This window comes from Copadichromis virginalis, linkage group LG14 (genome assembly GCF_057382275.1).
Source record: "Copadichromis virginalis isolate Kocher_CV1m ecotype Utaka linkage group LG14, C_Virginalis_male_GT1.1, whole genome shotgun sequence".
NCBI lineage: Eukaryota > Metazoa > Chordata > Actinopteri > Cichliformes > Cichlidae > Copadichromis > Copadichromis virginalis.
Window position 1 is genome coordinate 42,091,834 of NC_140631.1, and position 11,976 is coordinate 42,103,809.

The 11,976-nt window shown below is 39.7% G+C and overlaps 1 protein-coding gene and 1 long non-coding RNA gene across 7 annotated transcripts in view; one reads left to right on the forward strand and one right to left on the reverse strand.

The window, feature by feature from the left end:
* Positions 1–11,976, forward strand: part of LOC146694723 (uncharacterized) — a 58,346-nt gene that overhangs the window by 1,920 nt on the left and 44,450 nt on the right. The gene's annotated exons all lie outside the window — the stretch shown is intronic.
* Positions 916–11,186, reverse strand: LOC146694724 (uncharacterized). 6 transcript variants are annotated; one of them, XR_014914937.1, is made up of 7 exons: positions 8,160–11,186; positions 5,973–6,005; positions 4,360–4,410; positions 3,691–3,784; positions 3,538–3,609; positions 2,801–3,415; positions 916–1,210 (listed from the first exon to the last, which is right to left on the reverse strand). It is a non-coding gene; the product is annotated as an uncharacterized LOC146694724 (long non-coding RNA). The 6 variants fall into 6 exon arrangements; XR_014914939.1 differs by having other exon boundaries at positions 2,801–2,900; positions 3,350–3,415; positions 3,691–4,410; XR_014914936.1 differs by having other exon boundaries at positions 3,691–4,410.

Sequence of the window (11,976 nt, forward strand, 5' to 3'; positions counted from 1 at the left end):
AGACACACACAGACACACACAGACACACACACAAACACAAACAAAGACACACACACAGACACACACAAACAAAGACACACACAAACACAAACAAAGACACACACACAGACACACACAAACAAAGACACACACAAACACACACAGACACACACAGACACACACAGACACAGACACACACAAACAAAGACACACACAGACACACACAAACAAAGACACACAGACACACACAGACACACACACACAAACACATACACACAGACACACACAAACACACACAAACAAAGACACACACACACAGACACACACACACACACAGACACACAGACACACACACACAGACACACACACACACATACACACAGACACACACACACACATACACACAGACACACTCACACACACAGACACACACATACACAGACACACACACACACACACACATACATTCCTGTCTTGCATAACGACTGAGGACCGGGTAAGTGTACTATCAAAGTGAGGACCACCATTTCTGCTACACTTGCAGACAAACCTTTGCCATTTTTGAACACTGGGTGGCTCTCTAACACCAAAAATCACCTCAAAATCTTAAAACACTCAAGTAAAAAAAAAACTCATTCTACTATCAGAATGAGGACCTTGTCATTGAGTGCTATTCAGGTGATTTTCCACCAGGGGGTGCTTTTGTGTTCGTTTCTGTCTATATGTTTTTTTCTGTTTGCATTTACTCCTTGACATTTTCTATTTTAGTGCAACCAAATAATGTTAAAGTTAAACAGTCTCAACTTTATACATAAATAGAATAACTAAAAAGTTCTGATAATCTATCAAGACAACCCTACATAACAAAAGGTAGTATTACATTTCAAATACCGCTGTAGATTTTATTAATAATTACCAAGGAAATTCCCACAATGCTGCAACAAGAGCAAATTCAGTTTATTTCACAATGTAACATCCTTCCAGAGGAATAATAATTGCTATTATAACAATGAAGACAACTATTAAGTCTAATGACTTACAACTAAAATAGTGATCAATAACTTTGATCAGTTTGTTTTGACTTCTGCCAAAAAGAAAAATCAGTAAAGCTTAGGATGGCTACAACTGTACCAGTATGACCTTCCTGCTTCCTACATAATTCCCAGCCGTCTTTGCACTGCCGTCTTCTCTGCTTCACTCCATGGCCTCTTGACCTTCGCACGGGGGATCTCTACAAATAACACAAAAGACAACATGGACTGTTAACTTTACAACATGTATGTAACCGTAGTTTTTTTGTTTTTGTTTTGATTTTGAAATGGGGTTCTGCTTGTGTATATTTACAGAAAATGCCAAACCAAACTGTAGGTTCAACAATTTACTACATTTTGTACCCAAGATATGTAGTAAGCACTTTTAAATTAAGTATTTTGAGTTCACAGAAACATGAGATCAGTTATTGAGTAATATACCTACGGAGTGAAACAGCAGCCAATTTACTTTTATACATTTTGTTTTCAAAGGTACATGTTGCATCTAGCCTTTTAAAATAAGATGCTAACTAGTTATTAGTCCTGTTAAAATCATTCATCATAACAATATTCTTGTAAAAAAACAAAAAAACTGTCAGACTTTAATAATTTGCTATTGTTTTAAATAAGGCAAATATTTCTGATGTACTAGTAATAAAAAAAACCTGTGCTGTTGGTAGTAGTTCTAATCTAGTTAACTGACATCACATATTTTTTTTTTATTATGAAATACAATTGCTAATATCCTTGACAATGTAACAAATTACCTAGATCATGATTCAGAACCAAACATAACTGATTGACATGATCTTTTCATTTTATCTGAATTTATGCGTTTTATTTGACAAACTGTCACAGTTTTGCGACTGGCGCACAGATACAATACCAAAGAGCAGAATTAAGTTTTGTCTATCATTAGTCATAAGGCCTGTACTACAAAGCACATTCAACACATCAAGGCTATCTTTCCATAATCTGGATTCACTTAACCTGAAAGTGGCGATCTGGATAAGTGGTCACAAAAAGCTTAACCTGCATGGTCGCATGAAAGGGGTGGCATTGTGAGCATCTGTTCACTAATGATTATTGAAAAGCGTACTGGAAACAGAAGCTGATTTTTCAAAAGATAAAAGTATAGTATTAGGCAAATATGAAGATATTAAAACAGACTGCAGCATAACTAAGGGAGGATTCAGGGTCACCTGGTCCAGCCTGAAATATATGCTTTAGCAAAAAGGAAAGTTTGAAGCCTAATGTAGTCTACTCGATGAGCTTTGTTGCTTGTACTTGCCGTTTCTTGCTGTCTTTTCACAAACCTCTCACTGAAACTGATGGTCCATACTGTCAATCTAGTTCACTTTACAAATTTTGATTTTAAAACACAACATCTGTGTGTGTAATTGGTGGAAACTAAAATACGCATTGTAAAAAAAAATAACATTGAGATAAAGTAGTTGTCTTTAATTGGTAAATCATAGGACCTTAAACAGGTATTTTCTATGATAATATAACAAGACATTTTCAGCCTGCATTTTTTTTTTTAATTCCAGACTTGTGAAATGACCTGCAGAACCCTGCCATGTGTTTTGTAGTGCTGTTCTTGCAAAGTGTGAACTCACGCAACACAGCAGGTTAAACTAGTCACTCACCAGAATAGGTAGCCTAACAAATCATAAATGTAACAATAAAAGTGAAGCAATCATTCTTTCAGCTGAACTCTTTAGGGGTCATCACAGCGGATCATCTCCTCAACCTCCTCCTATACCAGCATCCTCCTCTGTCACACCAACCTTCTGCCTGTCCTCCTTCACATCCATGAACCTCCTCTGAGGTCTTCCTCTTCTCGTCCTGCCTGGCAGCTCCATCATCAACATCCCTTGGCAGCCTCCTCTGCACATGTCCAAACCATCTCAGCCTTGTCTCTCTTTGTCTCCAAACCTCTGACCTGAGCTGTCCCTATGATGTAGTCATTTCTAATCCTGTCCATCCTGGTCATTCCCAATGAAAATCGTCATAGCTTTCCTCACTACCATTTTGTAAACCTTTCTTTTCCCTCTTGCTGCTTTCCTTTTATAACACATCACCCCTGACACCCATCTCCACCCCCTCTGAATTCTCCTCTTCAACTTACTGTAAAGCAATACTTAAACATTTTCAATAATTTTTCTAATTACCAACAAAATAATTCTGGATCAATATTATCAAGAATTTTGTGTTTGTGTAGGCATATATTCTGCCACAGAGGACAAAACTATAAGGAAATAAAGTCATGTCTACAACCTGATTCATATACTGCAAACAGAAAATTTTAAATACATTTAAAGCTTAAAACATCTCACCCTTTGCTTTGGCCACTTTGGTTTTTCCCCTTTTCCTCAAAGCCAGTCTTGCTTCCTTGCTCTCTTCTAAAACAGAAACACACAAACAATGGTAGCTGTTATTGTACAAAGCAGATTGTACTGGAATAGAATTTGAGTAGAATACATACAACAGTGTCACTACATTTCAGACAAAAGCTTAAACTCACCATCTACATCTGAACTCTCTTCACTGGTGGGCTCCGGTCTCTTTTGAGAGGAGAAATGCTCAGAACTTCCACCTGAAAAACAGAAACATTCATGTGCCACATCTTCCTAATTCACTGTGTTTTTGTACTGAATGACTCTGTAAAAAACCTGACCTTCATCCATCTCACTGCCTCCTCCTTTTTCATTTCTCTGGGGGACACGGAGTAGCTGCTATGTCAAATATTAGCCATCTGGAGTCACAAAAAACTTCAAACACAAACAGTATTGTTGACAAATATGACAAAAAACAAAGATGCAACAACAACGTGCAAAGGAGCAATCTTAACTTCTCCAAGTGTCACTATGTCATCCTAGAAATGAAATTACTCTTCTTTTAGTTAAGATAATTAAAACAATGCAGCACAACCATTCAAAGGTGCCATTTGTGTAAACATGCACTGGACAAATGTAACAGTTTTTAATTTAGAATCTGGGTCGTGGTGATAAAACCACAAATCTCTGAGATGTCCTTTTTTCATGTGTTGTGAGTCTAGTTCTTGCTGTAATAAAAGAGCTCACTATAGAGTGAGTGTACATGATCAAGTGTTATCTGTTGTATAGACTACTGAGCACTGAACTAGGCCAACAGTGTGTTTCTTTGGCTGTAACATGCCACCCAGTTCATTTTACCATTAGGAACCCAAGCTAACAGGTTAACGTCACTCTCTAATATTAGTCAATGTCACATACATAACTTGCAGTTGCATAGCAGTTTATCAAAAATGCAGCTTATTCATGAGGCAGTATACCAACAGCTGTACTAGTGAGCAGGTAACACTTACCACCACTATCAGAACAGCCATTATCACTGCATGCGAGCGCCACGTTATCGTCTGCAATGTAAGAAATAAATATTGAAAGGATACAATTATATTTGGACATTTTTTATGAAGAGAGAAGTCTATAACATGACATTACTGTAAAATGTATAACCTAAGCTAATTTCTATTGTCATGAGCTTTAACCTCCTATGACCTGAACTCTTTCATGCCATTTTTAATTTCTCTTTGCTATTTGGGCTGATTGGGACCTGATGTAAAAACAAAGAATTATCTGAATTTTTTTTACTTCTCTTGTTTCTGAGAGGAGTGAGATCCACATACGAGGGCATTTGTTTTAAATTTCGATAGAACAGTGGCAGTATAATGTCCTTGTAGAGCAAAATTTAGTATTTTGGTCGAGACAACCCAAAATGTGATGTCCACATATGTGGACACCAGGTCCAAGGAGGTTAAAGTACACAACACTAACAATGCACCATAAAACAACAAGCAGGAGATCATGAATAGAAGACTAATCTTATTTTAAAACCAGTGCCCATTTAAATTTAAGATTATGCCAGTCAGGATTCAGTTTGAGGTCCTCTAGCAAGGAATTCTACATGTTCTCTCCTGAACAGGAAAAGCTGTTTCTCCAAACAGGGATTTAAGTGACATCAGCTTCCAGCTGGAAGCTAACAAAGCCAAAAACTAAATACGACCATAAGATCACTGAGCATGTGGGAAACCTGGTTAATAAGCATTTTTTTTAATTTGTTTCAGAAAAATACATTTATTAAAATCATCAACCAAAAATTTCTTTAAAACATACCACTGCTGTGATGCTGACTTTGTCCTATTGCTTGATTATATACCATGAGACGGTGTTTGTAAACACGTTATACATGAAATTAAATGTAAAATAAATTCTCAGTGGATCAAACTATCTGTTGCATAAATAAATTGAATATATCCAAATAAATTTGTCATTTGAAAATCTGCTCATCATTTCAACCTGCTTAATAACAAAAATTTTCACATGTGAAAAGATATGTTTTTAAAGTTATAAGACTTCACTGAGCTCGTGTATTCCTGGCTGTAAGTAAAATAAGATGTTGTGGTATGACCGTGGTATCAGACTGCAGAGGACTGCACAGGTCTGCAATGAGGACACAGGCTGCAAACAAAAGTTACGTTCAACAACTTTTTGTCTTTGTCTCCTGTTTCTGTTGTCTGTTTGGGATTGTTTCTCATATCTGGCTTACATCATTTATATTATAAAATGCTGAGTTTCAACCATGTGTTGTCCTTGTGCCATTTTCAGGTAAAGAGGCTTCAAATGATTTTCTGATCAATGCCTATTTTATTTACATTTTATGCAGAACGTGGGGCCGATGTGATGCACATGAGTATTGTTCTAGCAGCAGTTGTTCATATTATAAGCAACAAAGAATCACATTTAGAAAACAATCACGTCTGATCTAAGAATCACCTATTCCCACCTTAACTGATAATGATTCTTAATGCATATTATAGTTTGTAGTATCTGTTGTTTGGTCTGTTGTTTGACACTCCTACGTACGATTCAGTAACGATTAAAGACTACATGTTCAAATATTCGATAAGAAGGCACATACCTGTATTTGGCTTGCTGCCGTGGCTTCCTTCACCTAATACCAAAGACAAAAGTCAAAGTTACTTCTCAGTTACAGTTAAATAATCCAGTTACAGTCAATAATGACTTGGAGGTGATACAGTAAAAGTGCACCAACAGTTTTGATGCAGCCCATTACCCATTCATTTACAGTAGCTCACCTCAATAAATATACAGGTGTCTTAGCAGTGAGCGCTCATGCAGGTGAACCTGCTGTAAAAATTGTGACCTACAACTCTATCAAATTTAAAGTAAAACAAAAAAAAAAAAACATGGAGCATCACAACGTTTCACCCGTTTTAGATATAGTAGTATTAGGCATTTAAAAAAACAGAGTGTCATATAGGAAAGCTTATATGCCTTCTGATGGCTACACTGTTAGAGTGACATCATTTCCTTTTTTAACATACTTTTATTAATTACTCTCTGTACATAAAGCAATATTAGGACAGCATGTTATTGTTTCCTCCAAGGTGAGTCTTATTATAACACTAAAACATAGCAGCCAAAGAGACAACACATAAACACACTTTCAATTGTTGGAAGGCACAATTATAACACACTATACAAAAGGCTTATATTTTGTATAAGCATGTACATTATTTGCTTTGAATAGCCAAATTAATACTACATGACAGCCTTGATGTTCCACAGAAAAACACTATCTGAAGCCCACTTCAGCAACAGAACACCAGGCCTTCTGTCCAGTTATGTTTGACGGTGAAAAACAAATGAGAGGAATAAGACAAACGAGGCTAAACGGAGCACGCTGCTCAGCTGGGTCATGCTGATGTGCGGCTACGTCAGTAAATATACTGGACGGACAGACGCTGCTCAGTCACTGAAACATCGACACCAACATAAAACTCCATGTTGGCGTAAACACGTGGGAACGTTTATATTTGATGGATAAAGGAGGACAATGATTTCAAGCATTTTGGATTGTAAACACTTTAAGACAACAAAAGTTAAAGCATTGCTACGCGCATGCGTCACACTTCAGTCGTTTCCTTTACATATTTTGAAATGCTAACTTGATAGATGTTATAGCTGGGCAACTGAGGTTGGGTTTTAACAAAAGATTAAAGCGCTCGGAATAAAAGTGCCTTTCGACTAAATCTAGGCTAAAATTGTGACTTAAAAAGAAGGGGACAAAACCCAGTCAAGCTATAAAATGTCTTAAAGAGATACCCTAAATAAAACGGTACAAACCACAGTTTGGCCGCTTGTTATCTTTAATAAAGTTTGTGAAGAATTAAAAAGCATTCCACTAAGCTGTGTTGTGGCGAATCCACTTAGCCAAAAAAATGGATCGGACATCAATTGGAGAAACGATAGTCTTTATATAAGGCTTCAAAAGGGGGAATGTACAACAAATAAACTGCTCGACATCAGAGCAACATATAATGGCTTCCCAAAACTTTCTTTGCTAGCTAAAAACCCAGAGTAACTTTTGTCTACCACAAAGGATTCTGGGAAACGCAGTTTTCTAATGAAAATACCTGTTAAATAAATTAAATCTATAATTAACAGCTCTCACTAAACATGTGACTAACACTTAAATCACTTACAAAATAATCCAAATGCTGTCATCAAACAAACTGCACTAAAGTTACAACAAGCTGTCTTGTTAAAAGGCTGGAACTCACACAGGTCTGCAACCAAAACACTGCATAGGATTTTTCATTTTAGACTTTTACTCACTGAAACCGTGAAAAATCTCTAACTTCATGTTTTCTTGCAAAAATCATGTTTTTACTGTAATTAAGCGTACATTTTTCCCCTTTAAACTGAAAACCAGATCCGATAATTATTTCTTACGTTAATTTTATATTTCTAAGAGCGAGACTGAAGAGAAATACAGATAGAAATTGCCAGAAATTGAGGGGGAGGGGACGGTAGGTTTGGCATAAAATTTAGTGTTAAATATATCACGAAGGAATCGGTTTTTGTTCCTATGTTCAATTATAAGAAAAATTATGCATAGTTAATTGTAATAAAATATAGATTGAGACGAACTTTATGCATTGTTCAATTAAAAAAAAGTATATTTACTGCCGTGTCATTAAGTTAAAAAAAAATTAAACTTAATGTAAGATACCTTTTTCTTTCGTTTCTTAGAAAGACAACATTTGCACAGTTTTCATATAGCAAAAATGTGAAATCTTACCTGCAGAAAGCGTGATTTGCAGTCTTCAGAGCTCCACTTAAACGGCTACTCCGACTGTGGACTGAATGACGTCACATGCCCTGCAAAAGTTTGAGAGCTGCAGTGCAGGTGCGCGGGGGGAGGGTCACTGATGGAGGAGCAGAGAGAGCCAAAGTTTTCTCCTCAGCTCTGACTCTCAAACCTGATTTACAGGCTACAATATGTGAAATAAAGGAATCCTGACATTTATTTTAACTACAGTTTAGTACACATTATGAAATCACAAAATAAAATTTATCTAAAGTAAGATTTAGTTTTACAGTCTAATTAAACTTTATATATATCAGTAGTGGAAAGAGCCATTACCATATTATTTATTTATTTTACACACACACTAAACAGCTATATTAGGTACACTTTGCTAGTCCTGGTTTGGACTCTCTTTTGCCTTCAGACCTGCCAAAGTGCTGGAAACATTTACCTGCCCCTCCCCCACTGCAGCAGCTATGGGGGAGGTGCAGGGCATCAGTTAAGTTGGGAGCAGAGTGAGCTACAATTCTCTGCTCAGCTCTCACTCAGGCTCAGGCTTAGTGTACTGGCCAGAACACATGAAACAAAGGAACCCTGACATGTTTTACTACAATTTAGTACACATTATAAAAGCACATACCAAGATTTATCTAAAGTAAGATTTAACTTTACAGCCTAATTTTACTTTATATACATCAGTAGTGGAAAAGTACTTAGTATTTATCTAAAAGTATTATTACCATAGGGAAAAGAAATACATATATATACACACAGTGGACTCATTGCGAGCCCTTCAGGAGGCGAAATGATGCAATTTAATGCAAAATACGTATTTCATCTGCTATGATGGGAAAGCCAGATATTTCATAGATGAAACTTTGAAATATCTGGCTTTTGATGATGATCAAACATTATTTTTTCTGCATATAGGGGAGAAGCATGTTAGGAGTCGAAGAGAAGGACAGGCAGGAGCGTGGAAGTACTATGACTGGCAAAGGGAGAGAGCTGGCTGATATGACTGGAGAGAAGGAAGGTAGATTTACTGTGTGTGCAGGAGACCAGGTTGAAGGTTGGATGTCAGTTAGAAGAGAAAGAGGAATTCTGCAGTTAGTTTGATAAAGTGGTAGAGAGTGTTGATTGGAGCAGACTTCAGTAGCCATGTAGGTGAAGGAAAGAGAGATAATGAGGTGTTAGATAGGTATAGTGTTAAGCAGAGAAATGCACAAGGTCAAAATTAGGAAGATGGAAATGGCTGGGGTGAACTCATACTTCAAGAAGAAGGAGGAACAGAAGGTGACGTAGAAGAGTGGAAGAAAGTGTACACAGGTGGCTTACATCCTAAACAGAAGGGTCAGTCTGAAAGAGATAGGAGACTGCAAGGTGGTGTCAGGAGAGAATGTAGCCATGCAGCATTGGACACTAGTCTATAGGATGACTTTGGACGTCAAGAAGAGGAAGAGAATGAAGGCAGAGACAAGAACTAAATGGTGGAAGCTGAAGAAGGAAGAATGTTGTGCAGTTGTTAGTTCAGGGAGGAGTAGACATTCTCTGGGTGGAAGGGAAGTGTTACCAGATGACTGGAAAAATACAACTGAAATGGTGAGAGAAAGGCAAAGAAGGTGTTTGGTGTATCTTTTGGAGAGAGAAAAGAGGACAAGGAGACTTGGTGGTGGATTGGACACTTTCCTGTAGTTCCTCAAAGGAATAGCTAAGAGAAAGTGCGATAGTCAGGGGAGATGGATAAAAGTAGACAGGAATACTGGGAGGCCAGGCCAACTGCAAAGATAGAGGTGGCAAAGGAAAAAGCTTATACTGAGTTGTACGTGAGGCTGGGTACTAAGGAAGGAGAACAGTACTTGCATGAATTAGCTATACAGAGATTGAGCTGAAAAGGATGTGCAGCAGGTTAGAGTGATTAAGGATAAAGATGGTGAAGAGAGTGTGTTGAGAAGATGGAAGATAGAAGTATTCTCTCACTGTCTTAATTAATGAAGACATTAATAAAGACAGAAACTGAGGACAGATGGAGGAAAGTTAGTGAATCAGGAAGCGCAGGGGATAAGTAAGGAGGAAGTGAAGGCAGCTATGAAGAGAGGAAAGGCAGTTGGTCCACATGACATATCTGTGGTGGTATAGAGATGTTGAGGAGAGAGGACTTTTTTTTTTTTTTTGCCTGTCCCGTTTGGCTCTTTTGCCATCAGAATTATTGTCTAAAGGCAAAGAAAGATGCCCAACGGATTTACTTTACCAAATTGACCATCCCAGCCTTGCCGTAATGGTCCATTTGATTCACCTTTTATTGTTTATTTTATTTTCACTTGTTGAATACGGGACAGACTTGACTGGGGGAAAGAAGGGGAGAAAGAAAGAGAAAGAGCTGAGAAGAGGGATAGGGGAGAAGGGCAAAAAAACAAAAACCAACAGAATGGGCAGAAAAAGAAAAAAAAATGCATCTATCGATCACCTGGATCACCTGTTGAGAAAGAAAAAAGAAAACAAGCAGAAGAGAACAAGAGTAATAGAATAAACAACATCACAATGATATATGGGAATATGACAGTAAATACTAAATATTAAACATTATTGTGCAGCACATAGGATCAACAGAACACAGTGTGCTTTGAGGTAGGAGCCAAAAAGGGTGTAGTTTGTGGGTGTGATCACCCGTGTGTACACCTGTGAGCATGGACGCGCTTCCATCCATCCATCTTCATCCGCTTTATCCGGAGCCGGGTCGCGGGGGCAGCAGCCTAAGCAAAGAGGCCCAGACCTCCCTCTCCCCAGCCACCTCCTCCAGCTTATCCGGGGGAACACCAAGGCGTTCCCAGGCCAGCCGAGAGATATAATCTCTCCAGCGTGTCCTGGGTCTGCCCCGGGGCCTCCTCCCGGTGGGACATGCCTGGAACACCTCACCCAGGAGGCGCCCAGGGGGCATCCTTGTCAGATGCCCGAACCACCTCAGCTGGCTCCTTTCGATGTGGAGCAGCAGCTGCTCTACTCTGAGCCCCTCCCGGATGGCCGAACTTCTCACCCTATCTCTAAGGGAGAGGCCAGCCACCCTTCGGAGGAAGCTCATTTCTGCCGCTTGTATCCGCGATCTCGTTCTTTCGGTCACTACCCACAGCTCGTGGCCATAGGTGAGGGTAGGGACGTAGATCGACCGGTAAATGGACGCGCTTGTTTTTTTAAAAGGTTCCTTCATGTAATGATCTGCTAGAGGGTGTGGGGGGGCCACAGCCCCGTCCTCCAGGGCATGAAGCAGGTATGGAGGAGATCAAAACTCCAGACATCCAGAGGCCCCCAGAACACAAGAGACCAAGGAAGACCAACAGAGGGGCAGCCGCGCCACTGTCCCAGTAAGAGCTGAGGAGAGTCCTAGATGAGGGCTCACTCAGCAGCCGCGGAGCAGAAGCCAGGGGGAGTTGCAGTGACGCGCCCGTGAGCTCCGCCGGCAGCCAGCTGTGCCTGAGTGACCGAGCCCCAGGCTGAGAGGCCGGGGGCACCCCACCTCCGAAGTGGCCCGAGCGAGCCCCAGGCTCCAGGCCCCGATAAGCGGCCGCCAAGGAGTGAGCCGGTGTGTACCTGGACGCCCATCCCCTCATCCTCTCATATGCACTTCACACTCAACCAACGTGGAGACAGACATAAAGAGACGCTGTACACACGATCACACTCCCCAAGCGTACTCAACGAACCGGGTCTAGGTACCCTTGCCCCTGGAGGGGGGAACTGCACCCAGACCCAGGTGGTGTTACCCTTTTCCCTGCGGTGGGGAGAGGCAGACCGCCCCGACTCCGCAGCAGCAGGG